The sequence below is a fragment of the Schistocerca serialis genome, chromosome 3 (genome assembly GCF_023864345.2).
Source record: "Schistocerca serialis cubense isolate TAMUIC-IGC-003099 chromosome 3, iqSchSeri2.2, whole genome shotgun sequence".
Classification (NCBI taxonomy): Eukaryota; Metazoa; Arthropoda; class Insecta; order Orthoptera; family Acrididae; genus Schistocerca; species Schistocerca serialis.
In genome coordinates, this window is record NC_064640.1 from 104,720,488 (window position 1) to 104,735,380 (window position 14,893).

Here is a 14,893-nt window from a genome sequence, read left to right on the forward strand (position 1 = left end):
ATTTTTCTCCACTTACTCCCATGCGACATCAACCAACCCAACATTATTCCAGTCTTTGACTAATTACCTGTATTTTATGTTGTATATGGTAGAATAGTTACTAAATAGAAAGAATACTTCAAACCTGTACATGGTCCAACTATACAATAAATGAGTGCAAATTCTATTCAACTGGAATATTCCCTATCAATGATTGTCATGATTGTCACACATACGGTTGGTGGAGCAAGTATGAAACCAAACTATATTTCCATTGGCAATATTTATTTCAATATGGTGACAACATCCAGGAGAAAAAGAAAAACCACGGGAAATATACCCTTTGGATCAATACCAAAACTTATAAACTTCCAAGAAAACAGAAACTTACACTCTCATTTCAAAAGAGCATGTAAGAAGGACAAACAAAAATTAACAACAAGCACATGTGGAAGATGAGTGGGTGAAAAAAATTACTTATAGGGAACACTTCCTCTGGCAGACAATATTTATTTTGTTCACTTGCCAGTTGATAGAACAGAGGAACAAAAAGCTGACATCTATGACTTAATAACCATATTTACAGAGTATCACACCATTTACCAGCAACTGTCTGCTCACTACCTACCAAGATAAATGTAGCTCGTGTTAAAATATAAAACACTGCTATGAACGGGGAAAAAAAAAATTCACCAGATCCTGACTATTCCTGTAAGATTTCAGAGTAATTTTTTGCAGAATTAATCCATTTTACTTATCTTAAAATAACTGCGAATCTTTCATGTACTGAAAACCAGTTTCTTTAGACACAGAATCTTACAAATTATGGCTGCAGGTGATGCAAAGACTAACTTACATTTCCAAAACATATTCAACAAAGATCATCATCTTATTATGTAACTTGGTGTAAGAACTACTGACAGATACAATTACTCTTCTGAGTGTTCATAAGAAACAATGGTTCCAAGTTATGTCACAAATGAGTATAATATGGCTCCTAAAATTCTCAACATATGTAAACTAACTGACAACACACTTCTTTGCTGACATTGCTATCACCAACACGAAAGCACCCCAATTGAGTGACCACAGAAATATAGAATACTGATGTTTCCAATTGTTTAGTGAGCAGTTTGCAGAAATTGGTTTGGGTAAATGCAATACACTTTAAATGAACAGGCGAGACAACACTGTATTTGATTACAGAACTGCTAGTCATCAGTTGCATCAAGTAAATACCCAACAATTTCACTACAAAATTATATCAGGTGCAATGCTGTCTTTTGGTCTTCAGTCCGAAGACTGGTTTGATGCAGATCTCCATGCTACCCTATTCTGTGCAAGCCTCTTCCTCTCCATATAATTACTGCAATCTACATCATTATGAATGCACTTGCTGTATTCACACACACACACACACACACACACACACACACACACACACACACTTTCCTCTAATATTAACTGGTGACACCTTCATGTATCAGAAGGTGTCCTATCAATTTCTTGTATACCCAATTCTATTCAGTGTCACTTCGTTATTGATCTACCCATCTAATCTTCAGTATTCTTCTGGAGTACCACATTTCAAAACTTCTATTCTATTCTAGTCTGAACTGTTTATCATGCATGTTACACTTCCATACATGTCTACACTCCAGACTAATGCCTTCAGAACAGACATCCAAACACTTAAATCTATATTAATGTTAACTAATTACTCTTTCTGAGAAATACTTTTCTTGCCATTGCCAGTCTACATTTTATGTCCTCTACTTCGGCCATCAGAAGTTTTTTGCCGTCCAAATAGCAAAACTCTTCTACTACTTTTAGTGTCATTTCCTAATCTAATTCCCTCAGCATAACATGGTTTGATTCAACTACATCCCATTATCCTTGTTTCACTTTTGTTGGTGTTAATCTTATATCCTCCTTTCAAGACTTTGTCCATTCCATTCAACTGTTTCTTAACTGAATTACATCTACATCATACTCCACAAACTTCCTCTCACAGACAGACAATCAGTAAGCCTCTGTATTGGGTCTAATTTCTCACATTTTCTTATCGTGGTTACTATGCTAGATGTATGTGTGAGGGAATAATATGTTGTCCGACTTCCTTGAAAGTGCTCTCTCGAAATTTCAATAGTAAATCTCCCCGTGATGCACAACACCTCTCCTGTAACACCTGTCAAGGGAGTTTGTTGAGCATCTTGGTAACGTACTCGCGCCCACTAAACAAACCCGTGATGAAACGCGCTGCTCTTCCTTCAACCTTCTCGCTGTCTTCTATCAGACCTACCTGGTAAGATAGGGCTGACAGAAGAGTGAGAGAAGACAAGCACCTTCTAAGTCACCTCCTTCATGGATGAGTTACATTTCCTTAAGATTCTTCGTATGAATCTCAGTCTGGCATTTGCTTTTCTATTACTTGTTTTATGTGATCATTCTACTTAATATTGCTTTGAATAGTTACTGCTAGGTATTTCACACTAGATACTGTTTCCAATAGTTTCCCATTAATAGTGTAGTTGTGGCTTTCTTTCCCTAAATGTGTGCAAAATGTTACGTCTATTTTTGTTCAGGGTCAACTGCCAGAGCCTGCACCATTCATCAACTCTATGCAGGTCATACTGCAAAATGATACTGTCGTCTGGTGTTGCTACTCTGTTATGCACAACCGTGTCATCACCAAACAGTCTTAAAGAGTATCCAACCCTTTCTACTAGATCATTTATATACATTGTAAACAATAACAGTATTATCACATTTCGTTGGGGTATTCCTGAAATTACCTTCACATTTGTCGATTTCTATTCCGTTTAGAGCAAGTACTATCTGGGGGAAAAAAAAGTGTTTTGATTCAGTTGCAAATGTGGTATGATACTCGACAAGATCATATTTTTTTCACTAAATGGCAGTGCAGTACAGTGTCAAATGAGTCTCTGAAGTCAAGGAACATGACATCAACTTGAGTGCCATTGTCTACAGCACTATGGCTCTTACGGAGGACCAGAGCAAGCTCTCTTTTGTTTACCAGTATGTAGCAGTTTTCTAACATGGTTATTACACCATGGCGAGTCTTTCCCATGCCTTAAACACTAACGTGTTTAAGGCATATTGAATAATGCTTTGGAATTTTTTCCGTTTGTACTCTTCACCATCACCATCACTGAATATTTGATGCCGACTACTCACATACTCTCCAATTTGTGTCTTGTCACTCTTGCTAAGTGAAAATATTTTGCTACCTTTCTTGACATTCCTCCTAAAACCTGTAGTCATAGTTGCTATCACAGCCTTATGATCACCGATACCTTCTTCTATGATAACCGTTTCGATACGTTAAGGTCTGTCTATCTACTCAAAGTAATTTACAAACAAGACATTCAGAATAATGTCACGCATCACTCTTTATAGTATGAATCTCCCAATCTATTCCATGGCAAGTTGAAGTCACCCCATTACGACAGCATGATCAGGAAAATTACTAACAATGTTCTGTACATTTTCTCTATCACTACAATTCATGATAACTTATCCTTATGATAAATATTACTGTCTGAACTTAGGATCTCATTGCTAGTCACTTCCAGTTTCAACCCACTTTCTGTTCCCAATACCATCTGGGCATTGTAACCTTCAATAAGCAATATTAATGCTGGGATCTCCCCTTGGATGCTCCAGCAGTTTACTGATTTCATATTAACGTTTTCTATATCTGATCTGTGAGGACAAGCATTCTCTGAGTGATAGGGGTCCACTAAAAGTTGGCAGGTCCAGTCAGAGGGGCCAAATTATAAGGTGAAGAAGGTAGAACACACAGTAGAAGGTATAAAAGGGCAGGCCAAATCTAAAAACTGGAAAAAACTGAGGGATAAAAGAGTGGTCGTCGCATGGGGGAGTGATCATGGGCCCCAGATTTAGAAAACACAGAGAGGCCACAAACCAAAATCAACCTGCCCCTGCTCCAGGTGCAAAACAAAACTTGACAACTGAAAATAAAAACCACTTTCATGCAGAAAACTTAGGACCAGTTCAACCATCCATGAATTGTCTGCTAATATTAAAGACAAGGAATCTTTAAGCTTATACTTAGCACGAGGGGCCAAAGGGGACATTCCACCAATATATGGGACACAGTCAGTCTGACTCTACAGCCAATTGTGGGGGTGGCTTATTACAGAAGAGAAAACAATGGGTGAGCCTCGTACGATTAATGTGTTGTATATAAAGGCCAATCGCCTCTTTGGAATTCCCAATGCGGGGGCCTGGACGCCTGGCAGCAGCGGGGGAAACTATAGAATCACCAGAATGTGGTCACTGTTACAAAGATCATCATGGGATAACCAATGGAGGAAAGCCACAAGAGCAGGGGAACTCTATAACAGAAAAGGTATCGTGAGCGGCACTGAAGTGGGTAGGGGAACTGTCATTGAGGACACACAAATCAAAGTCTATAATAAGTTGGTCAATTAGAAGACCCCTACCCATCGAAGTGCCAGTCCCCCCCCCCCACAGGTGGTGGTGTGTATTGAAGACCCCGAGGAGGAGATATTAGAGCAGGAGATGCTGTATTAAGACAGTCAGATCAATACAAGGAAGTGGCATAATAGGAGAGAGGTAGACAATGTAAATGGTGATTTCACTTGTACCGCTATTGGTTCCAGGCTGGTATGAAGGGGGATTCGGTCACTAATGACAGTGTGAACCAAAGTGTAGATTCCCCTGCCCCAGATGCTACCGCAGGGCCAGCACAGTTCCGACAGAATGCACGATAACCACAAAACGTTTGAGTGGTCATCAGACACGTGTTTCTTGAAGAGCAAGACAGAATGCAGAACAAGAGGAAACAGGTTTCCACTGGATTATTATGGGGTGAGAGTCTAGGTTAGACATAAAGAGGCTGAGGGGCAGTAATGTCACTGGGGCAGTGGTCGTCATCAATGAGGATGGGGTGACATCTATAAAAACTGGGTCTGATTTGGGATGAGGAGGAGGGGGTGAAGGCCCTCGGAAGGCTGGGGAAGTCTCGTCCTTTGTCTTTCGCTGCTGCTCCTCCTCCTTCCTGCCCTGAGGGAGGGATGACACATTTTCAATTAGGGAATAACTGGCAGCAAAGTCAGGATCGGACAGCAAGCGAGCAGCTTTGGGGCCCTCGGAGCGTGGTTCCCTCTTCTGACCTGAGGTTGCAGGCTTCCTATATTGAGAACACCAGGGAGGAGTGTTCTGAGAGAGAGCCCCATCTCTAGAAGGAGCCAGAGAAGAGGATGTCTTCTCTGAGCAAGGAGGAGGAGGAGGAGGAGTTCCTGGAAGGGAAGGGACAGGGGCCACTGGGTGGGAAAGGAGGAGGGGGGAGGGAAGGGAAGGGGGGGGAGATGGGGGGGGATATGGGGGGGGGGTAGGGAGGAGGGGGAGGGGAGAGGGAAGGGAAGGGGGGAAGATGTGGAGTAGGGAGGAGGGGGAGAGGAAAGGGAAGGGGGGGGGGAGATGTGGGGTAGGGAGGAAGGGTGAGGAGGGGAAGACATGACAGGCAAAGGTAGATGTGAGATTCACAGGGTGAAGTCTGAAAAACTGCTTCCAGGCCACTAAGTAACTGAGACAGCCAATTATCTTTATTTCCTGGAGTTTTATCCTTTGTATACACTGGACACACTGGTGAGTGGGGACAATGGAGACAGTGAGGCAGTGGGGTGCAAGGGCACCCCACATGAAGGGGGCAGCCATAGTCACCACAGTTGGAAGTGACACATCACATTGCACGGACATGTGGCTGAACTTGAGACAACAGATGCAATGCGTGGGAGGTGGAACATATGGCTTGATGCCACATCTGTATACCATTACCTTGACCTGCTAGGGCAGGGTATGCCCCTCAAATGCCATGATGAAAGTGCCAGTATCTATATGATGGTCCACCGGGATGTCTCCTAAACAGTCGCACACATGGAGGGAGGCTGACTGGCTGGCAGTTGTTTTTATAACAAGGGAGCCAGATCTCATCTTGCTTAAGGACTCAACTCCACTGAACTTGTCCTCAAAGTGCTCCACAAAGAAAAGGGGGTTTGGTGGTGGCAAAAGTCTCCCTGTCAGTTCTGGTACAGACTAGGAACTGCAGAAAGGGTTTTGCCCCAAGTCAGTGGACCTGGCCCTCCTTCCAGGGGGTAGTCAAGGATGGCAAGGCCAGAACGGCACATACAGGAACTGAGACAGAACTATTCCTCGAAAGAGACATGGCCACAGCAGAGCAGCCAGAGGTTTTTACACATTTCATGTGTCAAATGTCTACCCTGGTACCACCCAATCCGAACAGGGGCTCGCCTCGTGGGTGCCAACCAGTGACAGCAATGGCCGCCCCCGAAAAGATGGGCACTCCTACACTTGCACGCGGTGTTCGCAGCACAGGTACAAGCAGTGTGGTGTCAGGAGCCTCAGGCAGATGGGTACATAACAGCCCCAGCACATGGTCTGGCCATCGAGCTGGTGACCTAGGAAGGAGGCGAAAGGGCTATGGCAGGGTGGGAGGGGAAGGGGGAGGAGTGCAAGGGAGATGAAGGGAAGGGGGAGAAGAGCCCACGCCAAAGATACTAGCTAGGGAGGGAGTCCTTCCCCATCCAGCTCACACAACAGATTTCAGATTTAGAGATGGAAGTAAAATTTCTGAGGGGGACCAAAAGAGAAGAGTAAATGCAGACAAACCAAAACCACAAGAAGAAGTGAAGTCAAGAGGATAGCCTGGCCGGCACAAATATGCACCCCCAACAGAGGGAAAAGAAGGGACAAAGGGAAGGGAATAAGGACAGAGAAGGAGAACGAAGGGGGAAGGTAAAGCAACCAGGAAAAGAAGAAAAACTGCAATAACACATCTTTTTGCAATTTCTTCAGTTTTAATCTACAGTTCAGAACCTATAAATTGTGGTCAGAATCCACATTTGCCCATGGAAATGTCTTACAGTTTAAAATCTGGTTCCAAAATCTCTGTCTTACCATTATATAATCTATCTGAAACCTTCTAGTGTCTCCAGGTCTTTTCTGGGTATACAACTTTCTTTTACGATCCTTAAACCATGTATTAGCGATGATTAAATTATGCTCTGTGCAGAATTCTACCAGGCAGCCTCCTCTTTCATTCCTTTCCCCTCAGTCCATATTCACCTACTAGTTTTCCTTCTCTTCCTTTTCCTACCATTGAATTCCAGTCCCCACATTACAATAAATTTTTGTCTCCTTTAACTATCTGAATAATTTCTTTTATCTCATCATACATTTCTTCAATCTCTTCATCATCTGCAGAGTTAGTTGGCATATAAACCTGTACTACTGTGGTAGGTGTGGGCTTCGTGTCTATCTTTGCTATGATAATGCATCCACTATGCTGTTCATAGTAGCTTACCTGTGTTCCTATTTTCTCACTCATTATTAAACCAACTCCTGTATTACCCCTATCTGATTTTGTATTTATAACTTTGTATTCACCTGATCCTGCAGCTGAACTTCACTAATCCCCACTATAATGAACTTCAACCTGTCCATTTCCCTTTTTAAATTTTGTTAACCTACCTGGCTGATTAAGGGGTCTAACATTCCATGCTCCGAACCAGAGAATGCCAGTTTTGTTTCTCCCGATGACTACACCCTACTGAGTAATACCTGCCTGGAGATCTAAACAGGGGACTATTTTATCTCCGGAATGTATTACCAAAAAAGAAGCCATCATTGTTTTACCATAAAGTAGAGCTGCATACCTTCACGCAAATTTACGGTTGTAGTTTCCCCTTGCTTTCAGCTGTTCACAGTACCACCACAAGACGGCCATTTTGATTGATGTTACAAGTTCAGATCAATCAATCACACAGTGTTGACACTACAACTACTGAAAATGCTGCTGCCCCTCTTCAGGAACCACACATTTGACTGGCCTCTCAACAGATGCCCTTCCATTGTGGTTGCAGCTACAGTACAGCTATTTGTATCACTGATGCACACAAGCTATTCTACCAATGGCAATGGGTGATCAGGTGTCATGAACACTAAAAGTGAGTATTGGGGGAGGTGTTGAAGATTATGATTTACTGTTACATTTCAAAAGCAGTATGGCGCGTATGCAAAACAGACCTCAATCAATTTGAAACGCCTTATTCTTTAGTACTGCCCAAATCCTTCAGTTTTTATGTAGTCCACTAGAAAGAAAGTGTTTAAGGATTCTGGTGTTATGATAGTGTTGTAACCCACTGAATCTGTCAATAGAGGGATGTTACAGTGATGCTGAGAGAACTTAAATGTTATTTGTTGACACAAGAATATCCTTATCACAGAAGGTTGAATACTTAAGACGATCAGGTTTCAATATAGGCTAATAAACAATTACTGCTTCAATATGTAATTAATGTTAGTGTCCACAAAAAGGAAAAATAGATTAGGCCACATAAAGAAGCATACAGTAAATTTATCTATTAACCCTCACACTGTTCATGAAAGGAACAGGAAACATTATGGTAAATGGTATCCACCACACTACATAAGAGATATACACCACATTACACTGTACAGTGGTTTGTGAAATATTTATGTAAAGACTGATATCTCTAACGAGAACAGAAAATCCAGTTCAATAGCTGTCAGTATTAAAATGTCTGATTACAGAATTTACCAGACATGATAAATGCAGGTGCGGAATAAAAATCCAGAAATCCCACATAGTATGTCTGAAAATCAATATTCAGAATAGAAAAACTTTGTATAAAACAAATCTTCACTGCGGAAAAAAAATCTTTAACTAACAAGTCAATATTTTCTATACACAAATTATGAAAACATGGATTACTTGGTGTTTCACCTTCAGGTACATGTACTATAAAATACACTTACATCACAAAACATGTGATACGTGACTTTAATAACCGTCTAAGTGAATGTGTGGCCATACTTACAGAGAAAGATCACCAACTGAAGCTGTGCCTGAACCCTTGACTTCAGATGAATTATGGTGATATATTAACCAGTAGATCAAGTGCAGCACACAGGGTAAGCAGCATGGAGCAAAAATAAGTAACATCACCACAAGTTAAAAAGAGAAAGACTATGAAATTTAGCAGTACAATGAAGGCCAACTGAACTGTGACCAGAGTTTATTGTTTTTCACTGAAAGGAAGAGCCATGGCGACTGTATTCCAAGACTGCAACACCTCTGTCCAGATGGAATAAATAAATGACAGCCTAGTTGTTGGCCTTGTACCTGCCAAGTATTTTAGTCAGAGATTGTCAAAAGTATGACACTTAATAACTGCAAATCCAAATTATGCATATCATACTTTGAAATACTCATTGAGAAGCCTCATGTTGAAAGAAACTGCACAGGACACTTTGTATCAACTTAGTGGATATTTGAGTGTTAATAGCATGGTACCACAGAGTTATTGAAGCTTAGCATTCATTTTGCAGCAATGTGCTTGAAAATGTGTGGATAGCTGCAAATAGTGCTAGCTCATTGTTCACATGGCAGTTCCAAATAAAATGCAAACCTCTGTATTGTGATTATTTTGTTATCTACAATTATTTACTCAGATTTCATATGAATATAACTATACATTTTTACACCAATTATATAGTGAAATTGAATTCTTTCAACTATTTGTGGCATACATGCTGTGTTATATCTATGGACAAGTTAAGGCTGGTATGTGGGTTTGTGTAACATCTGGTGCACACTCTTACATGAGCAGCAACTACATGATTTACCAGAAATATTTCTGCTAGCTCTACAGGCAGATTTCACACACCAAAAATTGAACAAAGTCCATATATCAAGATGTCCAAAAATCCTTCGTTTTTCAATTATTAATGACAGAACATTCTACTATGTTTTGAAAACACAATGTCTTTTCATTTCTATGCATGCATGCACTTGGACCATGAATTCCTGCACCATTTCAAACACTCCTGGATGGTGTCAAATAGCTTCTACATGCTGATGAACTGTCTTTGAATTAGAAATATCTACTGCATAAATAGGTCATTTTAGGTAACAAAACAGATAATAATCACCAGATTGAAGTCAGAGGAAAATGCGTATCATGGAACTGGTCCTCCTCCAGTTACTCATCTTTCATGGTAGATACTTAACGTAGCCCAAATTTGACTAAAATGCACTGCAAGTCTCATCATACATAAACAATTCTCTTATTGGCAGGGGCACATCTGATAGCGAGTGGGGAACAGGGTTCTTAATACAGTCCTTCTAGATATCATCTTAAGATCTGATAGAAGAAATGAATCCAGCAAACAGTTTATTGAAATTCCTGACCATACCTGAATCTTAAGTAGCTTAACAATTTTCATCTGCCCATAAATGCTAGCTCTGAAAATTAACTTCTCCATGTCTTCCAAATATTTCTGTACCTATAAACAAGACTGAGGTTACACACAATGTATTCGCAATGCATGGTAACCATTTTCCTGTGGTCAAAGATCGGCAGGTGAAAGATCTTGCACAGTTGACGATCATACAGATAAAAACTGTCCACTAAATACCCTCTACAGCACTTTGAGAATAATACCATCTATGCGGTAATTTGAAGATAATCACATTCTCCAGCAATGTGTCTTGTGTTGATATAAATCAGCGTTTACAGCCTGCAGAATATGTTTTCTTCAGTAGGACATACAAAAGAATCCTTGTGTACCTTGCTCTACCATTATTTTACTACAGAGCCTGCATGAATAATGCAACAGTAAATAGCAGCAAAAGACAGATGACTCTGCTATCTGTCTGGAATCAGCATTTTGATACAGTCGTGTAGCCTTGCTTTCATCATCATTCGCAAAACTGTATTTAAAAAAAAAAAATTGTAATCTACTAGCTCATGAAATGGATATCCTTTCATGGTAAAAAAGAACACTTATCAGGAACTCGCTACCATCACCCAAGCAAAATATGTAATGCAGATCAACATCAAATGTAAATATGTCACCATAGCAACACAGTATCATTGAGGATACAACAAGCACATTACCAAAACAACTATTAATAATGTCACTCAATTATATCACTAATTTGATTTTAACTGTACGTCAAACTTCAGTTCTTGGATTTTACTTCAAAATGTGTTAAATATTAATTCAGATAAAAATAAATAGAAGGATTTTCGGACATTTGGACTTCTTTCTCATTTTGGCATGAGGAGTTCACTCCAAAAGTTGGGAAGTTCAGATAGATGCACAGGGCACAAGTATCTAAAAACTGTTGCATGCAATATCATAAAGTTTGTACAAATTGCTTCACAACAAGTTTCTCTTAGTTGTTTTAATCAATTCCTCTTCTATATATTATTGATATTTCGAGATCCATGTATGTTTGTGGTTCTTGGTATCCTGTAAAAATGCATAGAAATCTTGAGAATATGAATTGTGTATACTACCTGGCAATGCTGCTTTCATCACTTTTCCAACTGTTATACAAAGGTGTTTTAATCACTCTATGACAAAATATACTATCAAGGAGAGCAGTATTTTATTTTACTGGTGCTTTAACAACACAAATGGTATATGCTATTTCTGCTTCTGCTCTGAGGTGCATCTTAGTTTCTGATTACCATTATATCAAATGGCAGCAAGTTCTGAAAAGGCTTGTAAAATTCTCTGTATCATGGGGAATATTCATGAATGCCATAGCAAAAAAAAATGTCTTGGCTCTTATTTCAAATTTTCTCATCCCGCTATTTAATTAAGAGTGGCAGATATTATAGTTCTTCACTACACATCCAACACCCATAAATAACTTCTACACACCAGGAAACATTTGTGAGTTGGTCCTAGCCTTGTACTATATCATGCTATCATCATCACAATCTACAAAAAGCTGAAGTATGAACCATTACACAGAAAAAAGTACAGTGTCATTCTCTGTTTTAACTCTCACCTTCTCTTCGTAGACCATAAAGATATCTTGAGACACTCATTTTGCTTTTTCTTTGACATGTACAATAGGAGTTTCCATTCATATGAACTATACTTCACTCAATTTGATCATATAGTTAAGAGACATTGCTGTAACCACTACACAGGGCAATTTAGCCAATCATTTGACCTCAAATCTCAGATGAATTTTAAGGATTTCCCCACAAAAAGACATTCTATTGTCAATGGCTATATCAATTACAGTGACATTGGCATCAACTTTGCTGTTATCAATGGAACTGTAGTAATTTCTACTGAAAATGTTCTTGGTCTAAAAGGGAGAAATTCAGCTACATTTTACACTCTGAAATACCGATTAGAAATACGAAGAAATTACAATACCTGGGACTTGTGCAACTGAAAATTGGAATGCATATTTATGAGAGACTGGTTTTTACTTTGTACTTCCAAAAACATCATCTGTGGGGAAAATGGTACATTTCAAACCCTTGTTTGTGGTTGTTTTACATAAATTATTTGATGTTTGTTGGTTTAGATTGGAAACTGTTTTTATGGGTTGTCAATTGCTGAGAAAAAATACAAAGTGAGCCTAAAATTTTTCCGAAATTCCTACATTTATACTAGAAATTTTCTAGTTTTTGTGTAATAGAAAGTGGTCACAATTTTCCCAGGGCATAGCATCAATATATTAACAGTAAGGTAAATAAATGTCATGTGACTAGGGCCTCTTGTCAGGTAGACCGTTCGCTGGGTGCAAGCCTTTCAATCTGACGCCACTTCGGCGACTTGTGCGTTGATGGGGATGAAATGATGATAATTACGGCAACATAACACCCAGTCCCTAAGCGGAGAAAATCTCTGACCCAGCCAGTGAAACTTTTGTACACCCAACTATTATGGTCATTCACAGGAACACAATTAATATGGAGGGGTCTCACAGACCGCATTTTTATATTTTATATATCAAACCAGAATTTTACTGCATATATATATTTTCTTGACTTCCTGCCGTTCATTACACTTCTTCGAGGTGGTCTTTGTAGAAATTTGATTTTTTTAAAACAATGCAGTATTTTAAACACTTTGACAATTAAAACAAAGCAAAATTTGGAGTATATTTTTGAGTTACGAAAATAACAGCAAATAGTTAGCTCTCTACTTACACACAGATTTTCAATAGAGGGATTATATAACTAATTGGCAATATAACTAGGTGGAAAAATCCAACTGGACTTATGATGAATTGTGTGCCAAGTCAACTTTCAATTTACACCTCATCTTTGCAATGTAGAGCGAATATTTCAGTCCTTAAGTCTATGAATGGAGAAACTTGGCCACATTTTACTTCTAAAATTACAAGTAAAAACTAAATACATGTTCTCACGTGCCACTGAATCCTACTTTGGTCAATTTCCACCTGCAAACACTTCACACAGACCTTCCTGGAACACTCCAAACAAATCTGAACACCATACTGTTGATATGGATATCTTGTTTTCCTCTTCAGATGAGGAGGGCAAAAGGCACACATTTTTCGATTTTCGAATTATTCTTTCGGTGTCTGAGGCTCATCTTGTAAGTGGAGTATTCTTCTGATGGTGTCACTCAACTCTCGTGGCAAGCGTCCAATAGAAATTCTACGCTTCATATGAGGTTCATCTAGGTCTCTTGCTAGAGTCTTCATGAAGCTCAATCTTGATGTTACCTCTGCCTTTGGATAAGCTTGATGTACCACATAACAATTTACGCCGCAAGCAACATCCACTAATGTGAAGAAAATGGCCAAAGGCCATCTTCTTGTCCTGCGACTTGATGAATAAGCTGCAAACCTCTGGTCGAGACAGTCCACACCACCTTTAGTTGTGTTATAAAATAGGATGATCAGTATTGCAGCTGTGGACTTCTTGGGCACGAAGGAAACCAGAGTGATGTCTTCTGTAAAACTGTAAACAGATGTCTTCACACCACATTTCTTATTAGGTAAGAAGTTCTGTGGGATCTCCTTTTTGTTCTTTTTCAGTGTACCAATGTATGTGAGACCTTTTTTTGAAAGTTCATTGTCTAGTTCTACTGATGAGTACCAGTTGTCACCTCTAACATTTCTCCTCGTGTTTTCAATGGGTTTCACCAATCGAAGAACAGCCTGTGTGGGAACACTGTGACCTTTTTCATGGCTGGGAAGGGTGTGACCATTTCTGACTTTTCCAGAATAAATATATGCATTGTACAAGTAATTTGTACGAGCGTCAGTCAAACACTGAACTTTCAGGCCATACTTTGCTGGCTTGTTTGGAATGTACATTCTGAACCCACACCTTCCATGAAAAGGAACAAGCATTTCATCAACACACGCTGTTGCACCTACAGAGTAGCAAAGTTGACTGTTTTCGATGAAACGCGAAAAGATTTGTGAAATTGCTGCTGATGTCTATTTTCTTTCTTTCCACCCAATCATCTGGATTGTCAAATTGTAATGGAGACAATAAAAACAGAAGTCTTTCCTTGCTAACAGTGCATCTGAAAACATCTCTGCCCGTTCCATCAGTTGCAAACAAGCTGTAAACAGACTCATTCCCCGACTTGAAAATGGCTGAATACACTAATAAACCAATTAGAGCCTCCAATTCAATGGCATCAACATCTTGTAGATAGGATAAGCGACTGTTAGCATACTGTGCTCTAAGCTTATTTTCAGATTTGTCCATTGAATGATTTCGTCTAGAACGTTTGGTGTAAAGAACAGTTTCCATACCTCCAAAATAGCAGGGTTTTCCCCAAGACTTTTCGCCACCTGTCGCAGTCCAGGAAGCTGCAAGACGATGATGTGTTGCCTCGTTCTTACGTTAGCTGGTGGCTAATTTTTTCTCCATCGAAAACATCTATTCTTACCGAAGAAGTAAGCTCCATCGTCATCAGCTGTCACACCTTCATCACTTTCAGTTTCCTGCTCTGAATTAGTGTCGTGATCACTAAATATCTCAAAATCAGGGTCATTATC

General features: G+C 39.7%; 1 protein-coding gene across 4 annotated transcripts in view; it reads right to left on the reverse strand.

Annotated features, from left to right (window-relative positions):
• The window catches only part of LOC126469778 (ubiquitin-conjugating enzyme E2 H), a 145,378-nt gene that overhangs the window by 108,536 nt on the left and 21,949 nt on the right, over positions 1-14,893 (reverse strand). The window lies entirely within an intron of this gene.